Source organism: Grus americana, chromosome 1, assembly GCF_028858705.1.
Source record: "Grus americana isolate bGruAme1 chromosome 1, bGruAme1.mat, whole genome shotgun sequence".
NCBI lineage: Eukaryota > Metazoa > Chordata > Aves > Gruiformes > Gruidae > Grus > Grus americana.
Window position 1 is genome coordinate 138,137,158 of NC_072852.1, and position 21,744 is coordinate 138,158,901.

General features: G+C 42.3%; 1 protein-coding gene across 5 annotated transcripts in view; it reads left to right on the forward strand.

Moving 5' to 3' along the window:
* The window catches only part of MID1 (midline 1), a 272,856-nt gene that overhangs the window by 90,137 nt on the left and 160,975 nt on the right, over positions 1 to 21,744 (forward strand). For 2 of the 5 annotated variants that reach the window (XR_008579693.1, XR_008579697.1), the window contains exon 1: positions 12,188 to 12,423. The exons of 2 other annotated variants lie outside the window; for them this stretch is intronic. The gene's annotated coding sequence lies outside the window, so the exon portion shown is untranslated. Of the gene's footprint in view, positions 1 to 12,181; positions 12,424 to 21,744 lie in introns of those variants that run through there. One more of the 5 variants, XM_054846038.1, reaches the window with a different exon arrangement.

Genomic DNA, 21,744 nt, shown 5'->3' on the forward strand with positions numbered 1-21,744 from the left:
AAGGTAAGTGCCTAGTTAGTACTTAGATCTGCTCAATATATTATCTTCCACAAATTCCTACCCTGTTGCTCAGTTCTGCTATAAAAATTTGCTGTCTCAGACTGCAAAATACTAATTCATTTCCCAGGAATTTCTTTGGGTACAAGCTGTGAAAGTGTATCTGGAAGTTGCAAGCACATTTGCTCTTGCTTAATCTTGCTCAAAACTGAATTGATTGCTAACACTGGAATAGTAACAGGTGTTCAAATACATTCAAGTAAGTCAGTACCCTGGCTTGGAGGACTCTTTTTTTATTCCTTATCACAATCAGGTTATCAGTGGTATATAGATGAAATCCTAGTCACATTCAGCTCAGTAAAAATTGTACTGTTACTACTGTAAATGAGTTTCATAGTAGCAGGTTTCCACCCTATGACTGCAGCTGATGTCAATGAAGATTTTCAAAATCAGGTGTATAATGGTCACAGTGGTCCAAAGAAAGTCAAACAGTGGTGTTTTGATCATGGTAAAAATTAGGGAACTTTGCTTACGTTCTGGATATCTTAATAAACAAGATAAAATTAGAGGAAGTTAGTGTGTTAAAACTTTCCTTTAGTTGCATCATGAAGGGGACAGACAAGGATAAAAATACTAAATTTTATGCCTTTACAGTGACTCCTTTCAACCTGCCCTTCTGAGTAGGCAGTGCATGAAAGCATTTGCCCATGAGTAATATCTTATTAAACTGTCATGATTTGATGTGACACATTTTTCTACCAATTTGCATGCCTGATAATAGACTTCCTAAATATCACCTTCAGGTCCATTGGCAAAAAAGTAACCCCACTGAAAGAAACGTTGGATCAAATGGTGGTGGTGGGACAATCTCAGGGCCATGGCTGAATGTGAGACAAAGTGTTCAGGCCATTAAAAGCTATATGGTCTATTGCCATGCTAATGTTGAGTTCTTTGTGTAGTGCGGGCTTGTTGCCTTGTAAACATATTTCCATGACTCATTAAATCCACTGAAATAAAAGCTCTCACAATTCTAGTACAGTGGAGCAGTCATTTTTCGATTTAATTATAAACAGGCCAGATAATGAGCTACCTAACTTGTCCCCTTTTCTGAAGGAGGAGGATGGTTAGTGACCTCTCCTTTCTGTGGAGAGTACCAAAATCCACTTTATTTGAAAGATGAAGGAGTGGAAAGTCCTCGACAAAATAAAAGGGGTGCATAGGCAAATGCCAGCTGGGTAACTAATATTTTACATAATGAGTAAGAAGATATATTTTGTGAACCTATTCAGTATTCAGCTTAAGATATTATAGTAACCATAGCAACCTCTTATCACCTATTTGAGACACTGCAACATCTTAATGAAATGTGCACCAAATGCCCTGTTAATACTTGTAAAATGCTGATGATATTATCTCTTGGAGAGGGCTACACTGAAAGAAAAATGCTTGAAAATGCTTGTGATTCATGACTGCCTTGTCTACTGTCTGCTTTCTCCTTGCCCTTCTACTTTCCTTATAGGTATCAGTTTTATTTATCAAAAGCAAAAGATTAACGGGTACAAGGAGTCACTAGAGGGAGCAGGGTGGGGGACACACATCACTCTTCACCCACAGCATGCCTCTAATAACCGCCCTCGGTTAAGTCCTCTGAAAGCTACAGCGGTTTGCGGTGGCCAAACAGAGGCAATGTAAAGGGAAAGGTTTCCCAAAAGGGTTGAACATGGGAACTCACAGGAAGGCACCCAAAATAACGAGGTAAGTGCAGATCCCTCCCTTGAAACAGTTATCAATTTACAAAGACATTTGTGCCATATGCTTTATTTTCAGGCTTCTGACTCACATCAAGCTGTAACAATAATGATCTTTCTGGCTGTAGTGACAGCTTCTGCCATTTTAGATGTTGCATTTCAGGTGCTCTCCCTTCCTTTTCAGCTTTCCAACTGCAAGTGGTCAGAGCTTTACGCTTCTGAAGTCTAAAATGTGGGTATGGCAAGTGAATTTTTCTGCGGTGTTATTTCTGTGCCCCACAGCCCTAAAGCTAAGGACACTGGGATGGCCTGGGGGGCCCTGCTGAACTGTCGTCACCTTTTCCCGAATGATTTTGTGCTTTGTCCTTTTTTTTGTGGTGGACTTTATTTTCCCAGTCTATAAACTACTTAGAGAGGCAGGTGGTTGTCAGTTATCTGAAGATCCAAGTGAATTCAGAGTTCCTTTGATAAAAGATATATGGAAACTGTGTTTAAATCGTGAAAGTCTTTCATTTCAAATCCTCAATATGATTCTTCCTTCTCTCTCACTTCGGTGTGAGGTGCTGTATGTCGTGTACCTATGCTTCCACTCCTAAGTACGCATGTAGAAGAACGGCAGTAAAATCAACAGTTTCCAAGTGATTTGGTAATCGAGCAACATGGCTGCACAATTCAGACAATTCCTCCCTACGTGCTGAGGCATTTTCATGCCTAATTTTGGTCTGCAGCACCATGTAGTACCAAGTCTTTCACTTGTAATTGCAGGTGGCAGATGAGAAACTGAGAGCACTGAAAGAGTGGGTGGCTGGAGCTGACAGGTTTATCAGGACATCGCTCCCCATCCCCGTTGACATAAAGGACCTTCTCGGTGCCCAAGAGGTGTGAAAAAGGCCTTTATGAAATGGGAGTTAGGACCTTTGCATGTCATTGCCGTTTCATAGTGGATTACAGCAAAATATAAGCTAAGGAAGATGTTGGAACAAGAGGGAGAGAGAGGATGAGCATATGTGACAAAGTGTAACCCTAGGGATCAAAAGCTACATGAAATATCTTAGAAGGCATGCATTAACCTTCACTGCTGGGGTAATGTGCAGTAGCAGCCACTTGTGTTCCTTTTTTTCCTGTTGGTGCTAAATAACTGTGTCGGAGAGCGCGTTGCAGGCAGGGGTTAGAATAGTTGGGTCTCTGTAAAAAAACGTGCACTCATGAATACCTGTGATACCTGTGAATTTCAGCATTGAAGTGGCAAATGTGGACTGATAATAAACTGGAAGTAAGAGATGCAAAAATGAAAGTGTAGTGGTGAGCATTTTGTTTCTGTGCTGGCCTTCATATTCCACAAGTCTTACCCGAATCAGATTTTCTGAGTTACTGGATCTTCATGAAAAAGTTTAACACCAACTATGAAAATAAAGTTTTCATGGACCAGTCTGGTTTTTTATTCTATTCTTTTTTATAAGCGTAGCTTATAAATAAGAATCAAAGGATTGGATTATAAAACTGGTTTGCCTGGAACCTGGAGAAGCACATTATCTTTGCAGTCATTGTCTTTTATTGCCAGTGCCATTTAACAAAAAGGGAGGCCTGGAGAGGGGACACATCTGGAAAACTGAGCTAAATAAAGTAAAAATTCTTTTGGAAACTGGTAAACCTACACTATATATGTCTGTAATTAAAAGGAATGAAGTACGATGGCTCATAAAAGTACCATCTGAAAACAGTTTAAAGGTTAAAAAAGGGCTACTTGGCACAGAGAGAAGGGTGAGACCCGACCAGACCAGTCCTCCCAGGGCAGTCCTTCCAAGGGACCTATTTGTAAGTATACTGTTTCAAACTCCTTCTTAGCTGGTGTACACATGAATAATTTTAAGCGGTGCTCCTGGTGAGAAAAAGCATTAATGCAACAGGGAAGACTCTCTGAAACTGTCTCTTATTTTACTGCTGTGACTAACGCTTTGTGATATCTGCCCACATCCTTGAATTACTTAATTTAAAATCCTCTGGTAAGAAGGTTCTTTTGGCTTTCTTCTAAATTCTTTGCCTGCTTTTTCTCATTTGAAATTAGAAGAATGTGATTTTTTTGTGTGTGTAAGAATTCCCACATATATTACATAGTCAGTACCAAGGGCCTCCCTGAAGCAGTGGGAAGGGATAGTAATTCAATATTTCATAGGTAATCTGACCTTGATGGTAACCCCAGTGAACTCCAGAAGCTTATGAGTCAAATCATGAGTCACATATGTTAGCAAATTCTCAGTTGTATAAAGAGGTTTTCCTGGGCAGAATCTAAGGACTTCAGGTTTGGGTTTAGGCTTTTTGTTGTCATCCCCCAGCCCACTCCCCCCCGCCCCCCGCCGCCCCGACCTCATCTCACCACAAGCATTGTAATCCGCTGGTATCCTGGCTAGGGAAATATTTTGCTCAGTTGTAGGGAAGACAACCTTAAGACTTCTTTCTTTTTAACAGAGAAGGTCCAAGAATATCCATTTATTTTTACTTAAAGAATTTAAATATATTTCTCTTACACATTCACACACAATTTTCTAGAAATAATGTCAGCAGTCTACTTGTTGTGTTGTCTGATTAATACTGTCTTTCCCACTCTCGCTACTTATATTTAGCCCAGAAACTTGTAGTCACATCTACAAAGATTAGTCTTTTTGTGTCCTTCATTCCTGCTTATGGAAGAGCCTGTGCTGCTCTGATTACAATACTGTTTAAAGATGTTTTAGTTCTTACAGATTTATTCTCTCCTTTATTATCCTCGGGAAAATAAAGACAGCTTCAATACACAGGGATTAAAATGGGAGAGATGAAATGCCTTGCCCATGGACACACAAGCAGTTTACAGTTTACAGATTTGAATTGCTATTGGTTAAGATACAATGCTGAGTAACGTTGCTTCACAAGATTTCTGTGTGACCTGGTTGCCATATAGCTGGCAGTCATGTAACTTTTACATCTCCTGTCCCAAGAGGTTACCTGCTTCACCGAAGCCCTTTTTCCATGTGGCAGGCAGCTGGCATGGGTAGCCAGGGCACTAGAGAGAAGAGATAAATGAGAATTCTTGGGGAGTTTCAACTCCAAAAAGTAATTTTCTCATTAAGTTAGGTTTCATGAGAAAATGCAGATTGTTGTCGAATTTTTCTGCCTAGAAAAATGAAACAAAAGATCTTAGTCTGACTTGAACTTTTAGACAACTTCGGCTCTGTTGATCTGAGTGGAAACATCTGATTCCAAGTCAGTGAAATCTTGGTTGGTTGTCCCTCCGGTGGCAGTTTGCTTCACGGGATTTGTAGAGAGACGCCTGAGCTCCTTTTTGTAGCTCAGTGCAACCAAAGCTGTCTAGTGTCATTCCAGGGAAATACAGCAGAACTTTGAAATACTAAACTTTTTCTGAGAACAAGAACTGTGGAGAAGAAAAAATGGTGCAGAAATATTCCAATTTTTCAGGTTAATGCCTTGCCTCAGCTGAGGGGTTGAAAAGATATTAAAATGCCAGCATTTATTGTGTCTTGGAAAGTTTTACAACACAGAGTAGATCTCCCTATAATTCTTCCTGGACACAGCATAGTCCTGAGCACAGGGACTTCTGGCACAGACTTCTGCATGGCATATGATATGTCTCACCTGCTGTGTGCAGGTTGAAGAAAAAAATCTCTTCTAGAGCAGAATGGCTTAATTGTGAGAATGTTACACATTTCTTTGGTAACCTTGTGGTTAGGTGCTTTCATCTGGAAAGGAAGGATTTGCATGGTTTGATGGTCTCAGCTGACATGCAGATAACGGGAATTTGAGTAGGTACCTGCTTGCTTCAGGTGACAATTTATCAGTTTAGGTTTTAACTTGTTTCAGTGAAATTGTGATCAGATGACTTCATCAAATTTGTGCGATCATATGTTTGGATATAACTCCTGGAATAGCAGAATGGTATTGGCTTTGACAGCTACCGTTTGATGTTTGGCTGTAAAAAAGCATATATCATACAACTTTCGCTATTTGCCTGAATCTTTATTTACTTAGCTTGAGTCATTGCACAACTGATTTTTGCAATCGATCACTAAATAGTTGGTACAAAATGCAATGAAATAAAGTTAGTCTTTTTTTTTCCCCTATGCTAAAAGGGGTTACAGAAACATAGGGCAATTCTTGTCTTGTTACTTAATCATTCTTGTTTTCATGGAGGCTTCTTAAGACTGGAATATTAAGAAAAAAGTGTCATTTAACTATTATCCTAGTCATTTAACTAGTATCCATTTAACTATTATTACTTTTAAGAGCAATGAGGTACAATTATCACTGAAGTATCAACTAATTGTAAAACCCTAGGAAATAAAATGGAGAAACAACAGTAAATTAATTATGATTTCCATTAAATTCTGCATGTATATATACTAGCAAACAGTTGTTTTAGAAGCTCTGAACCCTTATAGCATCCTTTTTTGTCAGTCCTTTTAACTTACTATACTGCCATATAATTTTGGAATAGACTATTGTGCTGGTTTTGGCTGGGGTAGAGTTCGTTTTCTCCATAGTAGCTGGTACGGGGCTGTGTTTTGGGTTTGTGCTGGACACAGCGTTGCTAACACAGGGATGTTTTCGTTACTGCTGAGCAGTGCTCACACAGAGCCAAGGCCTTTGCTGCTTCTCACACCACCCCACCAGCGAGTGGGCTGGGGGTGCACAAGGAGTTGGGAGGGGACACAGCCGGGACAGCTGACCCCAACTGACCCAAGGGATGTCCCATGTCGTATGATGTCATGCTCAGCATATAAAGCTGGGGGAAGAAGGAAGGGGGGGACATTGGGAGTGATGGTGTTTGTCTTCCCAAGTCCCCGTTAGGCGTGATGGAGCCCTGCTTTCCTGGGGATGGCTGAACACCTGCCTGCCCATGGGAAGTGGGGAATGAATTCCTTGTCTTGCTTTGCATGTGTGCACGGCTTTTGCTTTACCTATTAAACTGCCTTTATCTCAACCCACGAGTTTTCCCACTTTTACCCTTCCAATCCTCTCCCCCATCCCACTGCAGGGGAGTGAGCGAGCGGCTGCGTGGGGCTTGGCTGCTGGCTGGGGTTAAATGACGACAACTGTCAGAGTCTTCTTATCACTAATTTATTATAGAATCATAGAATGATTTGGGTTGGAAGGGACCTTAAAGACCATCTAGTTCCAACCCCTCCTGCTACATTATCACACATGAATGTGCACCAATTTGTTCAGCCTAGGACATCAAGTATCTGCCTCATAGCAGATGTGGTAAAATGAAATCCTGCAGATATTATTCTTTTGATTAAAACGCCTTAATCAAAAAGTCTAGTCAGTGATGTCATAAAGGAAAGTGCAGATGGTTTGTTTATTACCACCTTTCTGTCTGTCTGAGCTGTGAATTACTTAGATTGCATAAGTGATGGAGGAAGAAGTTGTCCTGAAGACATCTTCCCTTCTGTCTTGCCTGCAGCTGGTCCAGCCCCAAGTGAGATCAGAGAAGTTTGAGGGATGCTGTAAATAACCAAGCGAGGGCGAATGGTCATCTAAGGACCACTCCACCAAGAGGACTGCAGGGTGCTCTGATCTTTCTCATCTCTGCCTGTTTTAGTGATACCCTGCCAAAAGGCTGAATCATCTTGCTTGAAAGACAATGAATTTCCCAAAAGTCTGCCTTAAGGACATCTTTGTGCACTGTGGCTTTCAGTGTGTATTTGTAAATTAAAGGATGTCTGACATTGCTGGTCTTATTTTAAAACTTCTGTTGGAAAACATGTGTGCATTTAAATACCCATGAGTCAGACGCTCTGCCAGGGTAATTAGTTTATCTTCTTTGCATTCACTGCAGCGATGTTGATAAAAGAGTTAAAAGTACTGCTTTGTGAGATCCAGCTCTGCACATTCTTGTAGTCACAAATATTAACTATATATTTTTAAATCATTGTGCAACACTTTCACGTCTTGAGAACAGTTTTTCATATTAACACTATTTCAGATTTTTTTTTTTCATTTTTTTATTTGTCTTCTCAGAAATTTGACTTCATCTTGCAATCTCATATTTTGTGCCAGTTCTTCTGGAGGTTATTTTTACATTCCAGTTTTGCCTTGAGTTATATATTCTAGTGTTATCTGGGGTTATTAAAGAGTATTTTGTATTCTGGACATCCAGCTCTTCCTGCAGGTGCCAATTTGAAACTGCCAAGGGAGGGACTATAAAAACCATTAGAAATGAATTTCAACACCAATAGTTTGGGTGTGAATATTACCTTTTCCTAAACTGTAACAGTTCAGTTGCTTGTTTAATTTTAAAAGGCATGTCTTTATTTTTATCACTTGTCTATATTGCAAATTAAAGGCAATCTATTTGTGATTGACTACATACCTGAAGATGTTGATTTTCAAGCTAGGTTTGTTTCTTTCTAACCTATGCGCTGGGTCATATTTTTCCCTGCTGCAACTCTTTCACTCCTACCATATAATCAGATCCTGGGGTCTGGTCTGTCTCTATTTGGCACAGCTCTGTAAGGAGACAGAGTGGTTCTTCTGTCTTTAGCGTATATTGAATTCTCTGGGCCCAGAAGGATTTGCACGGCAGCTGGAATTCAACTAATGAGAAAAAGTCCTTTTCTCCACTTCCCGTTCTGCGCTCCCCCTGCAGCTGGTACAGACCTAGCTTGGTCTGGACCACATAAAATTGTGTTACACCAAAAAAACTCCAGTGACAAAGTAATTCCACATTAGGTTGCTTTGCATCTGGTCCACCAGTTCAAAACTGTGCCTGTGTTTGATAATTTATTGGAAAGAATTAAAATAATTAAGGAAGGCTGAGTTAACAAATCAGAGTAAGCAAAAGTTTCAGGTTTTGAAACAGTAGCAAATTTTTGGTATCAAGATTGTTGTCCTTGCCTTGTCACAACTTAAAACCTTCAAGCTTGTCCACTACGTTGGTAAGCACTGAACTAAGCCTCATCCCACGAAACTCAGCTAGAAATTTCCAGAATGAGAGTTGACGTGCTGACAAAGAACACGTAACACCAAGTTTCCTATGTTTTAGTATAAATATGTGATATTTGTACACAATGTACAATTTGTTACTGATGTTACACGGTGATGGGGTTTGCTGTGCATTTGTAAGAACTCTTGAAGCTTTTTGGCTACTTAAGCCAGCTCAGGGCACATGCTAAAATTACCTCTTTATCTTAAGTAGCAATAGGAGGCAGGATTTCGAGTTAGCACCCAACACCCTGAGCTCTCACAAGTACCTGCTAACTACTTTTGCCAGGTCAGGAGCGGAACAGCAGCTGAAGTTCTAGTCTATGTTTCTATTCTAGAATTCTATCTAGAATTCTGTGATTCTAAGTTCTTGCTGGTCAATGCAGCTGCTGTTGGAAGCCCAGCTGAAGTTATCCTGCCTTACCCCTGTTTTAGTGAACGGGGCACCATGATGCTTGAGACATGAGGCTAGACTGAAGGCTCGCGTGTCTACCTGTTTTGGCTGGGAGGTGCTGGGCGTGTGATAGGGAGTGTGGCAGACACCTACAGCGAGCAGCAAGGTCAGAACTGCTTCTGTATGTCTGTCTGCTAGAGTCACACATAAATGAGAGCTGGTTAAACTGCGGAGTGGTAAGGGGGATCTGACCATTACTACTGATAACCGGAGTTCACAGACTATAAAGCTGCCAATGGTTTGGTGTACTTGTGGCCACTGGTCTTTTAATTTGAAATTAACCCCGTAAGAATCTTCTAAAACTATCGGGCTCCCAACCATGACTTTGGTCTCACTTATACAGATCCTTGCTCCTAGTGATGCCTGAACTTACACCTGGCACGACCTCCTCTGGTTGCCCTTACCTCTGTAGGTTCCCACTGGACAGACTGTAAAAGTTTCTTCTTTCAGGGGCAGAATCTTCTTTCACCTCCTCGAAGACTGTATGACTTTCTCATGCACACACATACACTTGGGTTATAGATGTGAAACTGGATATTCAAAAGACGGTAAAAACCAGCACCTGCCTTTTCTTGCATCCCAAGTGGCAATTCCTCTTCCTCACATCTAGTCATACCATTGGGCCTTTGGAAGATGAGTACATTCAAAACCAATTCAGATGTGGACCCTCTCTCTTCCTCTCATGCCGCTCAGAAGACCTTAAGTAGTTAAATACAAAACCTATTTTTCTGAATCCACCGTGTGTGATGGTACTGCTGCTGTGCGGGTTGATCACAAAGCATGTTCCTCAAAGGTGGAAAGTGAATAGCAGGATTAGAATGGGGGCTGCCTATGACACTTGGTTTTTTCAGTAAAAAATCTGCACCCCACCCTGAACTTGTGTCACTGATGAATTTTTTTTGGAATTATTTTATTTTTTTGATAACACTAAAAATCAGTTTTCATCCTATAGAACTAACTCATTTTTTTATGCCAAATTCTGCTGAGATTTCAGAAAAATGCAATTCCCCTCACATCCTGTAAGAAATGCATGTTGTATATGAAAAGGTGTGCATTTCCAGAAAAGTTCTGCAACTATTTTATCTTTATAACGTTGGAGTTCTTACTGAATCTTTTGCTATGTTTCCTATGGAATTTTATCCCTAAGGCTCTAATTACTTCAGAAAAGCATTTTTCTGCTTCCTTTGAATGCATCCTGGAGAGGATTCTCCTAAACTTAACCACAGTAAAAGGTCTTTGCATACCACATACTCATTTCCAGTGACACGTGTCCACTGAGCTATGTTTGGGGAACAGGGGATAAGCATTCCTGTTAAGTGCTCTTGATGCACCCAGCTCTGTGCGTTGCAGCTGCTTCGAGCTGTTGTGCAAGTGTGCAAGACTAGACCGTCACTGGAGGATCACTAAATTGTCTCCACGTTGGCCAGTGTGAATGGCTGGCCTTACCCTTACGCGATGTGCTGTGTTGATCCCTGGAGATAGTTGGTTTCTGCTCTGTGTTAACACATGTAACTGGATCCTTCCACCTGAAGCTATGGACCAGGCAAGAGCACAGCTGGCCCTGGATAAAATGCAATAGTGCTTTAAATCAAGTTTTCCCTCCATCCATGCCTTGCTTCTGAGCCGGACAGGGCCGATATTACGTGAACACCTTTCTTGGTTGCACTTATGAGAAAAATCATTATTGTCTTTAAATGGAAAAGCAAATTAATATTTTTTTCAGATCTTTTCTTCCTTTCCCTGTGACATACCCAGTGCTGGAGCTTATCATAAGTTAAAAGGAAATATATTTTAGGAAGCCTTTAATTAAAATCCTGTCAGCACATCATTGTAACATTTTTTTCTCTTCAGCTCAATTCAATAAGATTTCTTGTACTGATAAGAATTTTTCTGGAGAGTGACTACTTTTGTGCATTGATAAAGCCCTTGCAGAGGCAAATCCATGATGTTGGGGCTTTTCTTCAGACATCAGATTTGCCTGATTGTCCCCTGAGATCAAAAGACAGATTTCCATTTAGAGCGGAACAGAGAGACTAACAGGCTTCTGAACTGATATTAAGTTAGAGGCAAAGAATTTGGAGAAGAGTGGGTGGTATGAATTTGCAGGTTTGTATTTCTCCACATTTTTTTTTTTTTTCACTCAAGAAAGGTGTAACTCAAACAGCAATGGCACTTCGGATTTGGGATGGGTTTTGGTTTTTTTCTTTTGTTTGTTTATTTTAACGAAAACCACTGAGGGGCAGCAGATAAAAGCTGATCTTTTTGAAATCTAAAAAAACCCACAACCCCTATTATTTTTTCTTCAAAGTTGCATTTGGGGTCCAGTGTTATCTTACACTAGGACCTAAGCTTCAGGAATGAGGAAATCACCTTTCCTAAAGAAAGGAAAGCAGATAACATGTTAACGCTAAGGTTGATTAAACATTTGCCACCGAGACAAATGCAGCTTTGCAACAAAACATTTCCAAAGCCTATGGATTCACAGGCATACTTCTGTCCTTTCCGGCACTTGCTCTTGATGTAGATGGCAGACTGTATTTTACTACTTCCTGCTCGTGTCATTATGTAACTTACTTTTTAATCTGAGGTGAAGAAATCAGCGCTTCTGGAGCGCGTGTGGCTCCGACTAGTATGGGATATTGCCACTTTACCGGGCGGCTGTGAAGTGTTTCTGCATCGCTCTGATGTTCCAGTAGTTTCAACTGGACATTTACATTTTCTTGCTGAAGTCCTGGGAGCCCGTTAAGCTTTAAGCAGACCCAGAGCAGTTAGATGAGAATGGGAATAATCTCTTACACCGCAAATTGACTTCCCTCTTTGTAGCCCTAGACACTGTTTCCAGCTGCTTTCAGTCTTTTAAATCCTTGAAAGCTTTCCTAATCCTCGTGTAGGCAGCCTTTATGCGCTCTACCTCCCTCCCCTTCCTCCTGATTGGCGAGGCTATTTCATGGCCCAATGCAGCCAACTACTGCATCCCTGGGCTGCGGTTTGAAATAAGAGCCAGGCGGACAGTTGCCTCCCCGCTCCCGACTTTTAATAGGCTGGGGAAGGAAGGTTGGGAAACTTGACATTGTCTTAAGAAGAGTGTGTGTCCCCCCCCAGCAAAGGATAAAAAGGGGCGGGGGGGGGGGGGGAGAAACTTCCTTACGGTGGGAAAGTTGATGGATTTCTAACCTGACGACAGCAGCGCGGTGTGAGCAGCCCTTTGCCGGCTGGATGGATGATGGGAATCTCACCATGAGGCAGGTAAGGATCCGCTGCCCGCCGGGGCCGGTCGGGCGAGACGAGCCCCGACAGCCCGTCCCGGGCTGTCGGGGCTCGTCTCGCCCGGCCGGCCCCGCGTAGTACCGGTACCAACCTCTGCGGAGCTCCGGCTGCTTTTTTTTTTTTTTTTTTTCCTTCCCCCTCCCTTCTTGTTTCTTACCCTTGTCAAAAGTAAGTTTCCGGGATGGAAAAAAAAAAAAAAAGATTAAAAAAAAATAACCGATATGAGGGGTTTTGCTTAATCCTCCCGGTAGGCAGTGATGCCATACAGGTCACTGTGCGTTTCTGGTTTGTATGGGGCATGAAAGCGGTTTGTGAAGGATGTAAATCAATTCCAGTTTGCCATGGTTTAAATGCATTGTGTAGGCTGTCTCGCAGCCCTGTTTGTGACATGCGAAAGGAAAGAACTTGCTGTGTTATAAGCCTAAATATGCCAATAATTCAGCCCAGGGATAATTTATTAAACAGCTCTGCATGAGTTCCTTGCCTGCCAGTGCTTTAATCTTCTGATTGTTTTAAAATGTAGCAGTTTCAAGCTCTCTTATAGCCTCACAAAAGTACTTTAAGATGGGTTTTCTAGGGAATTTTTTCTGAGATTATTCAAATGACTTTTTTTTTTTTTTAAGACTTCTATTCACCTGAGGAGACAAAAGGAGCTTTTCTTCTCCGTCTCGCACTTAAAAGGCACAGTGGCAAAATGGTTTTGATTCTTGCTGTTCATAGTTTTACAGCAACAATGTGTGGTTAGAAGAGCCTTGTGGGAGCAAGGAAAACTGGCCGGGCTGTATCTTAAGACTGAATCAGAGATCTGTCCCAGTTCAAAAAGCCTTGCCAGTCCACTTCCAGAACTTGCACTTAATATGTTATTTTCTAGGTAGGCAATGGGTAGATATGAGGAAATGAGAGAAGTTTTCTAGGTTCTTTTCTGTGTGGGTGTTATTCATTCAGCTCTCAGTGGGACTTTTATAGTATGTGTCCGGGGAATGCATGTGTGAGGATTTTGCACCTGTAGTGCAAACGGAGCATTTGTTTTCCACTCACTTTCTGAAACCATGGTGGGAAATAACCGCCTTACACCAGTTTTCTGTAAGTTACAAGAGGTGGGGAAAGGTGAAGAAAGAGACAATATAGGTGATGGGAGGAGTAAAGGTATTTCTTTCTCCCACTAGCCAAAAGAATACTTTTATAGCTCTTTAAAGAGAGAAAGGGGAATTCTTGTCCTTGCGAAGCAAAATGAAGGGCATTTTATATACTGCATAGCTCAAGTTGGTCAGCTGGATGCACGTAGTCATCAGAAATCATTATCACCACAAGAGGGTACTTTGGCACAGGGGGTTGCCAACGAGGAATGAGAAAGCGGCAGAAACGTTACAGGGTGGCAATAATAAAAAGTAAAATGCTGTGTGAAACGTGCACCTTCCTCTCCTGAAATATTTCTATCTAAAGCATAAGGCTTCATGGGTAATGAAGATTCATAGCTGGTGGGTTACAAGAGCAAGGCAAGTAAGTCAGAATGGGGGGGGAATATTAATGCACACACGAACCCTCCCTCCCCCTCCAAAAGAGGAGCGGGAGGGAAACAGACATTCCAGCCTAAAAAGAGGTGCAGGCACAAGCACAGGCGGGCTTATTCCTGCAGGGCCCGGCCCGTCTCCGTAGGTGTCTGCCGCCTTTCCTTCCCCCCGCAGGAGCGCGGCGCGGCGGGCCGGCCCCCCCCAGCCCCCCCTACCCCCCCCGGCCGCCGCAGTGCCTCCTCCCGGGGGGTGGGGGGGAGCGCCAGCTGAAGCGCTGCCAGAGTTTGTTTAAACACCTGCCTGCGAGTGCGGTTTCTCTCTCCCGTGCCAAGTGAAGAATTTAGAAGTATTTCTCCGAGTTTGGTTGTTGTGCACAAATATTTTCAGCTTGGCAAGGGGAAGTCTGTGCGCGCTGCTAAGGCCTGAGGGACGAAATCCAGGGAGCTGGAAGTCAAGGCGGGGGGCAGAGCCGCTGGGCGCATCGGTCCCTGGCAGCAAACTGTTTTAGTGGGAACTGAAGATTGTGATGAGCTATGAACTAACCGTACAAAACGTTTAGGAAATCCATTACAGCAGACGCTTAGGAGCAGGAAAGTCACGTGCAGCTGGAGCCCTCGCTCCTGCTTCTAGTTTGAACTTGTTACGGGAAAGAGGGATATACAGATGGTGACTTTTCTGCCCTTTTATGGCCCTTCTATTCAGAGCAACAGAGAGAGGTTTTTTACCTACTCTTCCGCCTTGCAATCCTCCCTCCCTCCCTGTACTGTTGTTTTCCCTGCCCTTCCCTGGTGCTCCCTTCCTCACCCTCAGACGAGCTGGCTATGAGGCAGTGAGGGGGTGGCTTAACTCCTTCCTCCTGTGAGGCTCTGGGAGAGAGCCTCCCGCTTTGAGAGGCTCTTGGTGGGAGCTATAGCTTAATCTGGGGTTGCAGAGTTAACCATCAAGCAGGCATTGTGTTGCGGGTGTTGGAATGAAACCGTGTATTACGCTGATGACTGACCTGGCCCAAAGGCAGCCCACAGTTACTGAACAATGTGGCAAGACAAATGCACTGATTTCTCCAATAAAAGTGCAGGAATTACTGTAGAAATGTAATATGCAGCCTGTTGAGTTGATAAGATTCAACCTACTTTACCACTATGCCAGGCCAATAGTCTCTAGCAGGCAACAGGGGTTGGTGTAAATGTTGTGTTGAGATTTGTAAATGAGATGGTATAAAGAACCAGTCATTTTTAGGTGATAATTGAAAACCTTAGCAAGAGGTGTCTCCTTGCTATCTGATAGAATGACCTAACATAAAAGCTCCAGTAACCAAAATGTGAAAATTTCTATCCTATTGCCGTGCATGTGACATCTGGGAAAGCACACTGGTCACTGTGTACCTGTAAAAGTTTAAGCATCCACAGGAAAATATACCCATTTGGATGTGCTAGCGTGCTATAGGACTAGTGTTAGGAAGCAGAAGTGCAGGGTTTTTTAAAGGTATCTAACATGGTTGCAAGACAAAAAACCTAACTAACCTGACAAGAAAAAAAATCCTTTGCGAAGCGGAAGCTGTTACCTACAGAGTACTCGGTTCAGTCAGTTCGTTACTTAGAAAATCCTAAGGACACTTGCAAGGGATGGAAATTGCTGAGAAGATGCTCAGCCTTCACGTCGTAGCGTGGTGGTTTCATGTGGCTGGTGCGTGGCTGAATTCCCCGAGTTTGTTGCAGAACTGGAGAGGGCACTGTGGGCTCTATTTTAAGTTCCCTAAGCCTACTTCACAGAAAATAAAATGTTTGATGAATTTTAGTACTTCATTTTCTCTCACTTTCGCCCACAACAAATCCCTGAAGTGCAGCTCGTGGGAGTGTCCTTGACAACAAATGCAACTCCTTATTTTGGCCTCTTCCTATTGAAATCCTATTGACTTTGATTGAGGCAGCCTTGAGACCTTCGTCACATAAAGAGGGTCAACAAAATGACTGTTAACTGACAGGCCACCTAAAAATGAAAAACTGTGTTTCTAAGGCACGTAAAGCCATTACAGTTACTTATCATGACTGCAGTCGTATAGCTTTTAGCGTGCATATAATTTACCAAGTGAATAAATGCTGCTTACAATTTCGGTGCAAAACACATGCAAAATTCAAAATCATCCCCTTTCCTTACAGCTGTTTAAGTTCTTAGCATGTGTTTCTTATGTCCTATTTTCTTTTGCATACCTTTTAAAATTCCTAATGTGTTTCTCAGTAGATAAGCTGTATTCTTATCCTGGAGTGCTGTAATCCTTAGCCTTGCTTTAGGAAATTCTCTTCTAAAGTTCCTCCCGGGATGTTTTGTTGTTTGTTTGGTCTGTAAGGGAAGAATGAGCATTTTGGAGAATGCTGCTTTTTTTTTTTGTGTACTGCACAGAATAAAGAAAACAAGTGTACAGAGTCTGCAGGCTGGGAGTGTATCAGTTAATTAGCGGCTGGACATTGCTCGGTAGGAAGCCTGGCGAGGTTTTTTTTGTGCGTGTGTGTATGTGTGTTGTCTGCTCCCTTTGATCACTTGTGTGGTAAATAGACATGCAGGGTAGCTATAGCAACATGTGCTGTAGGTTGGTGGGAACAGAGGGGACGGGATCTCTGGACAAAGGGTAGTTTGTTAGAGTGGTTGGTTCTGATTAGAAAAAGGTGGCACCAATCAGGGCATTTAAAAACATCAGTTTTGCAAAACGCAAAAGGATGTTATCGGTTTCAAAGTGACATTTGTTTCTGTAGCTCTGAAAGAGCAGATCATATGGAAGATTGGGGAGGAAGGGGGAGGGATAATAAAAAGCAGAAGCAAAACTGTAACACTTTTGAATGTAAAAAATGTTCATGCTGGATGTGCTTTTCCTGATGTTGCTGCACCGTCTATACATTTTGCAAGAAAGCATTTGCAGTAACTAAATTACCACAGGTGATGCTACAGGTAGTAATGTCTTTAAAATATGGCTTTAGAGATGCAATGATGATAACCTGATGTTATGTAGCACATCTGATCCATTACTTTTCTCCAATTTCTGAAAGCCCCTTGTACAATTTGCGATCAAAAGATACCGTACCTATTTCAGCAGCCTACCTGTAGAGGTCAGACTTGAAGTTCTCAAAAATCTTCACTTGATAGAATTTCAACCTAAAGCTAAAGCCATAAAAATACAAAACCAGGCATAGCCACTTTCCTCATTAACTTTATGTGGAATACTCTTAAAGTAATGTTGGTTTGTCAGTGTCGCGTTATTAAGTAACACTGCATTCTGCATTGATGGCAGCGTGAAATGCATTGAAATTCAGCCTCATCTCACATCTTGAACAGAGCCCAACCTCAAGCTTTTATTAGCGCCTGAATTATTTAGATGTGTATCTCCCTCTCTCTGATCCCCAGCAGGCCTCCTACCTTTGATGAGATCTGTCTCCGTCTCCCTCCCTGCCTCCTGCCCCGCGCTCTGCTGCGCTGGCTGCCGGCTTCACGCCGCTGCCCAGTCCCAGGGCTTCCCCGCTGGGGAGGGACGGGGAGGCAGGCAGCGGCACGGAGGGCTTCAGCCGCTTCTGAGCTCTGCAAAAAGTTGTCAGACCTCAGAGTCCCTCCGCAGAGTAGCACCAGAGGTAAGGGGTCTGCTGGAGCCCGGGGTCGAGGAAAATGAACTGCTGGGAACGAGGAGCTCGCGGTGGGAAATGCTCAGGGGCTATGCTGAAGCTCAGTAAATGCTTCAGCCTTTGGAGAAACAATTTGATTTGGCTGAGGGTGAAGACTGAGCTGAGAGAAAGGAGCAGACCTGCATTCGCATACAGCCATGTGAATAGCCTTTTGAATGTGCGCTGGAGTTTGTTTGAACTGAATTTCAGACTTCTTAGGGTACTCCATTCTTTAGCCTGTTCTTGGGTTCAAAGTCTTTTATTACAGTCGTGCAGCTTAGAGCTTGTAATGCTTTAGCAAGCTGTAAGGAATTACTGAATATCCCTGAGATCCCTGGCTTGCAGTGCAGAATCCACCCTGCCTGAAAGCTGGGAACGGCGCTAAAGGGTAGGAAGCTGATTCTGATCTCTTTTCTAAACAATAAAAATAGCTCTTAATTCTTTAAAATTCTTTCCTATTTGCTGTCGTGTCATGGGTTTTTATCATTATTATTTATATCTTCCCAGAGGGAAGTGGGAGGACAAGAAAGCTGGCACATAGACGATGTTTGTTCGGCCCCGAAGTACGATAGAACTTTTTTGATTGCATAACTGTTGAGATAGCTGGGTACAAGAACAATTTTAAGATAGTAAAACAAATAAAAGAGTCCAGGCTTTTACTGCTGGCTTAGTGGGACAGTAAATGAGGAGATCCACGGGGCTGATAGGATTTTTCATTGTAGTGTGATAGAGTGTAATGAAAATATTTATAGAGGGATATTTCATGGCCTCAGAAAGGAGCTGGTGACACGTTATGACAGTCGCTCCACATTTTGGGGCAGAGAGGCCGACATATTTCTCATGCCTCTGGCGGTGCCGACAGCTCCCCGTCACGCTGCACCTCGGTCGCCTTGCGCTGCGGGAGCACCTGCGTGCCCGCGGCATGGCCCGCCGCCTCCCGAGCAGGTGCCCGTGACTAATGGCATTAACTTGGCTCTTTGGGTCTGCAGGTATTTAATTAGTGAACAGCTGTGGCAGGAGCCTTGAGAGAGCCCCCCACCACAGCGGTGGGCAGGACTCATCTGTGATACCAGCAAGCCGATGCACTCACTGCTTTGAGTCAGGTGAAGAGAAAGCTTGCTCAGATGAGACACCCCCACCACCCACCCACCCCCCCGACCACCTCTGGGATCTCCATCTCTGGTTTCTTATTAGAAAACTTATTCTGAGCATTAGCTGAGGCTGGCGCTTTCTTCAAAAAAAAAAACCCTGAGAAATCAGTATTTTTTGGCAAAATGGTCTCAAATTCTCTTCTTTTTTCAGTAGTTGTCCCATATAGAAACATGATCCTTCTTGGTTTTGTTGGGGGGGGGGGGAGAGGGGATCAGTGTTTTTTGTTTGTGTTTTGTTGTTTGTTTTGTTTTGTCTGTGGGTTTGGGTTTTTTTTATTACTGAGAGATAACTGGAGACATAAAAAATGAACAAGAAAACAAAGAGAAAAGAGAAACACTACACATTTACATACATATATATATATATTTAGAATTGGAGTTGCCAAATCCAGCCACTCCATCATAAGAGCAGCCTGCATCCCATTTTTAATGTACTCTTCATCACCAAAAGTATTGGAGGGGGTTTTACTATTGGAACATATCAGTTATTTTCCCCTAAAATTATGCCTTTACTGCAAAATTTATATATTCTACAGGAAGATGTAAACTCTGTTGACGATTTCTGCTTTGGGGACCACCAAGGTCTGCCTCTGTCTCCTGCCTCAGCTTTTTTCCTCCTTCCCAACCAGCCCCCAGTTCCCTGGGACTCTGGGGCCTCAAGCTCTCAGCCTGGTCTCTGGTCCCACCTCAGCTCTGGAGTCATGGATACAGGCAGATATCGCTCTCACTTCTCAGGTTTCTGTTCTTGTGGGAGTCGTGAGAGGCTGTAGGCGGAAACCTACACAACTCTGTTTATAGTGTCACCGACATCTGATGTGCTGTAAATCTGATGTGCAGAGGAACAACAAGAGTAGGGGAAGGGAGGGCTGCCCTGAGCAAGAAAAAGGACTGTCCCTTTCAGAGCACTGCTTGCGGATAAAGCTCTGGGGCAGGGCCTCGTGATGGCCAAGCATGGAGCAGGTTTGTCCATGTGATGTTCGAGAGAGCGCGTATGCCTGAGTCCTGCCTTGTGTTAAGTGGCATCAAAATTAGCGTGCACTTCATTTGCTGACAGATGTTAGCTATGCGGGCCTTGTTTTTGACAAATAATATGCAACTTACGAAGCTTAGATTTTGACCTGCATGCAAAGTTGACACTGTTCCACCAGCCTTAGTAGCACCTATTGAAACAAGTGACTGTAAAGAGTTAATGACTTCATTTCTAACTGGATAACCTCAGATGTATAGTTTAGGCAGAGATTTTAAACTGGGAGTTAAGCAGTTCAAAAGTGCACTATATTGTTTTGGTCTAATTAACACAACATGGTGATAAGACATTAAAGCAGAGTGACAACACTATACATAGATAACAGGGGACATTAATGCCTGCAGACACAGTCTGCATTGTAAAAATCTGAAAAAAAAAGGCTTATTATGTTAGATAGGTCAATGTGATTTGACCTAGTTTTGCTTTGCTGCTTGGAAATTATGTCAGTATTCGTTATGTCATCTCCTTGGATGAGCAATTTAACATCCTTTTTGCATTGCAGTGTTGTCCTAATATTTTTTTTATATATATATATATTTACTTACTCTCTAAAAGAATCCTTCAGGCTAATTCTAGAGATCTGGGAAAAACTGATACAAAACCTCCTGAAACTGGTTTCCCTTTTATGTATGTCCATTGTGCAACAAAAAGGAGTGAATTTAGTCACAGCAAAATTATAGCTACAAATTCTGAAAAATGTCTTGTCCCTTTTGCATGTAAAGCTCATTAAAGTTCATGAATAAAGAATGACCGTGCTAACTCATGTAGCCATGTACGCCTTTCCCATGCAGGTTTTTCACCGATAGAAAATAGCATTTTTAACTTTACCTGGATGCTTATGTAAAATAGAGTGGATTAAAGGTAGCATGCCGTATACTTTCTTTGTGAAGTGTAAGGTCTCATATGAAGTCATCGGTACTTCCCTTGGAAAAACCAAGGTCGGTTTTTTTTTTCTAGTCTTCAACAAAATCGCAAGGACTTTCCTTCATATTTATGCTTACGCTGTTAGGTTTTCTTGTTGGGTGTTTTTTTTTTTCTTCTCTCCTACCATCTGTACTTGTGAGGCAAGACTTTGTATTTGGCAGGACTCAAATTGTGGTACATGAGGGAACAACTAGAGGATTAAATGCTACTGTTCTTTGCTCTAATGGAAAAATAATCTATTGCTGTCAGAGTATTTTGGTAAATGCTAGCAAAGAAAAGCTCTGTCTCTTCCTTTGCTTCACCTATCAACCCACAGCTATGACCCTTACTGGTATGTAACTAATGTAGGGTATTGCACAGTTGCACCATTTGCTTCTTAGCCTTGCTTGATCCAAAATAGGCAGCTCTGAAGCCTGATTTTGCTTCTACTGAAGTCAGTGGGATTGGGAAGGTGGGGTGGATTCCCCCTTCAAAATACTGTGCTACTATAGTTATTCAAGAGGTATGTCTGTGAGTAAATTTGCACCCTGGTGACAAATGCTGAACATATCAGGTGATAGTGTGCGAACAAAACCAGGCTTTCCTTCCTGATTTTTTTTTTACAATTATTATTTTCATTCATATTTTCTTGAATAATAAGAAACTTGTTCTTGAGTTTCAGCATGAGCTTGTTCCTTGCAGTGTTGAAATATTTTAATGAGGTAAGAGCTGTACAGGTTTCTCACCGTTTCTTGACAAATACATCTAATCTTCAAAAAGTCCCACTTACTCAGATTTTTCAGCTCAAGTAAAATTTAAAATTGTAATAGCTATCTGAAGTCTTTGACTATACTTCAGATGCAAATGTTCTTACATCCCCTGTTAACCAGCTTAATTGGAACAAAAGCCCAAGAAGAATGAGTGTCCAGAGGTGCCTCTTCTGTGCTATAACATTTGCTCTTGATCCCTAATTAAGCCTTGTTACTGAAGGTTAAAAAATCCTCCCATAGCATAATGCTCCTTGAGTGTCTTGACTGCAAAAGAAACTGTCATGGGAGAATTCT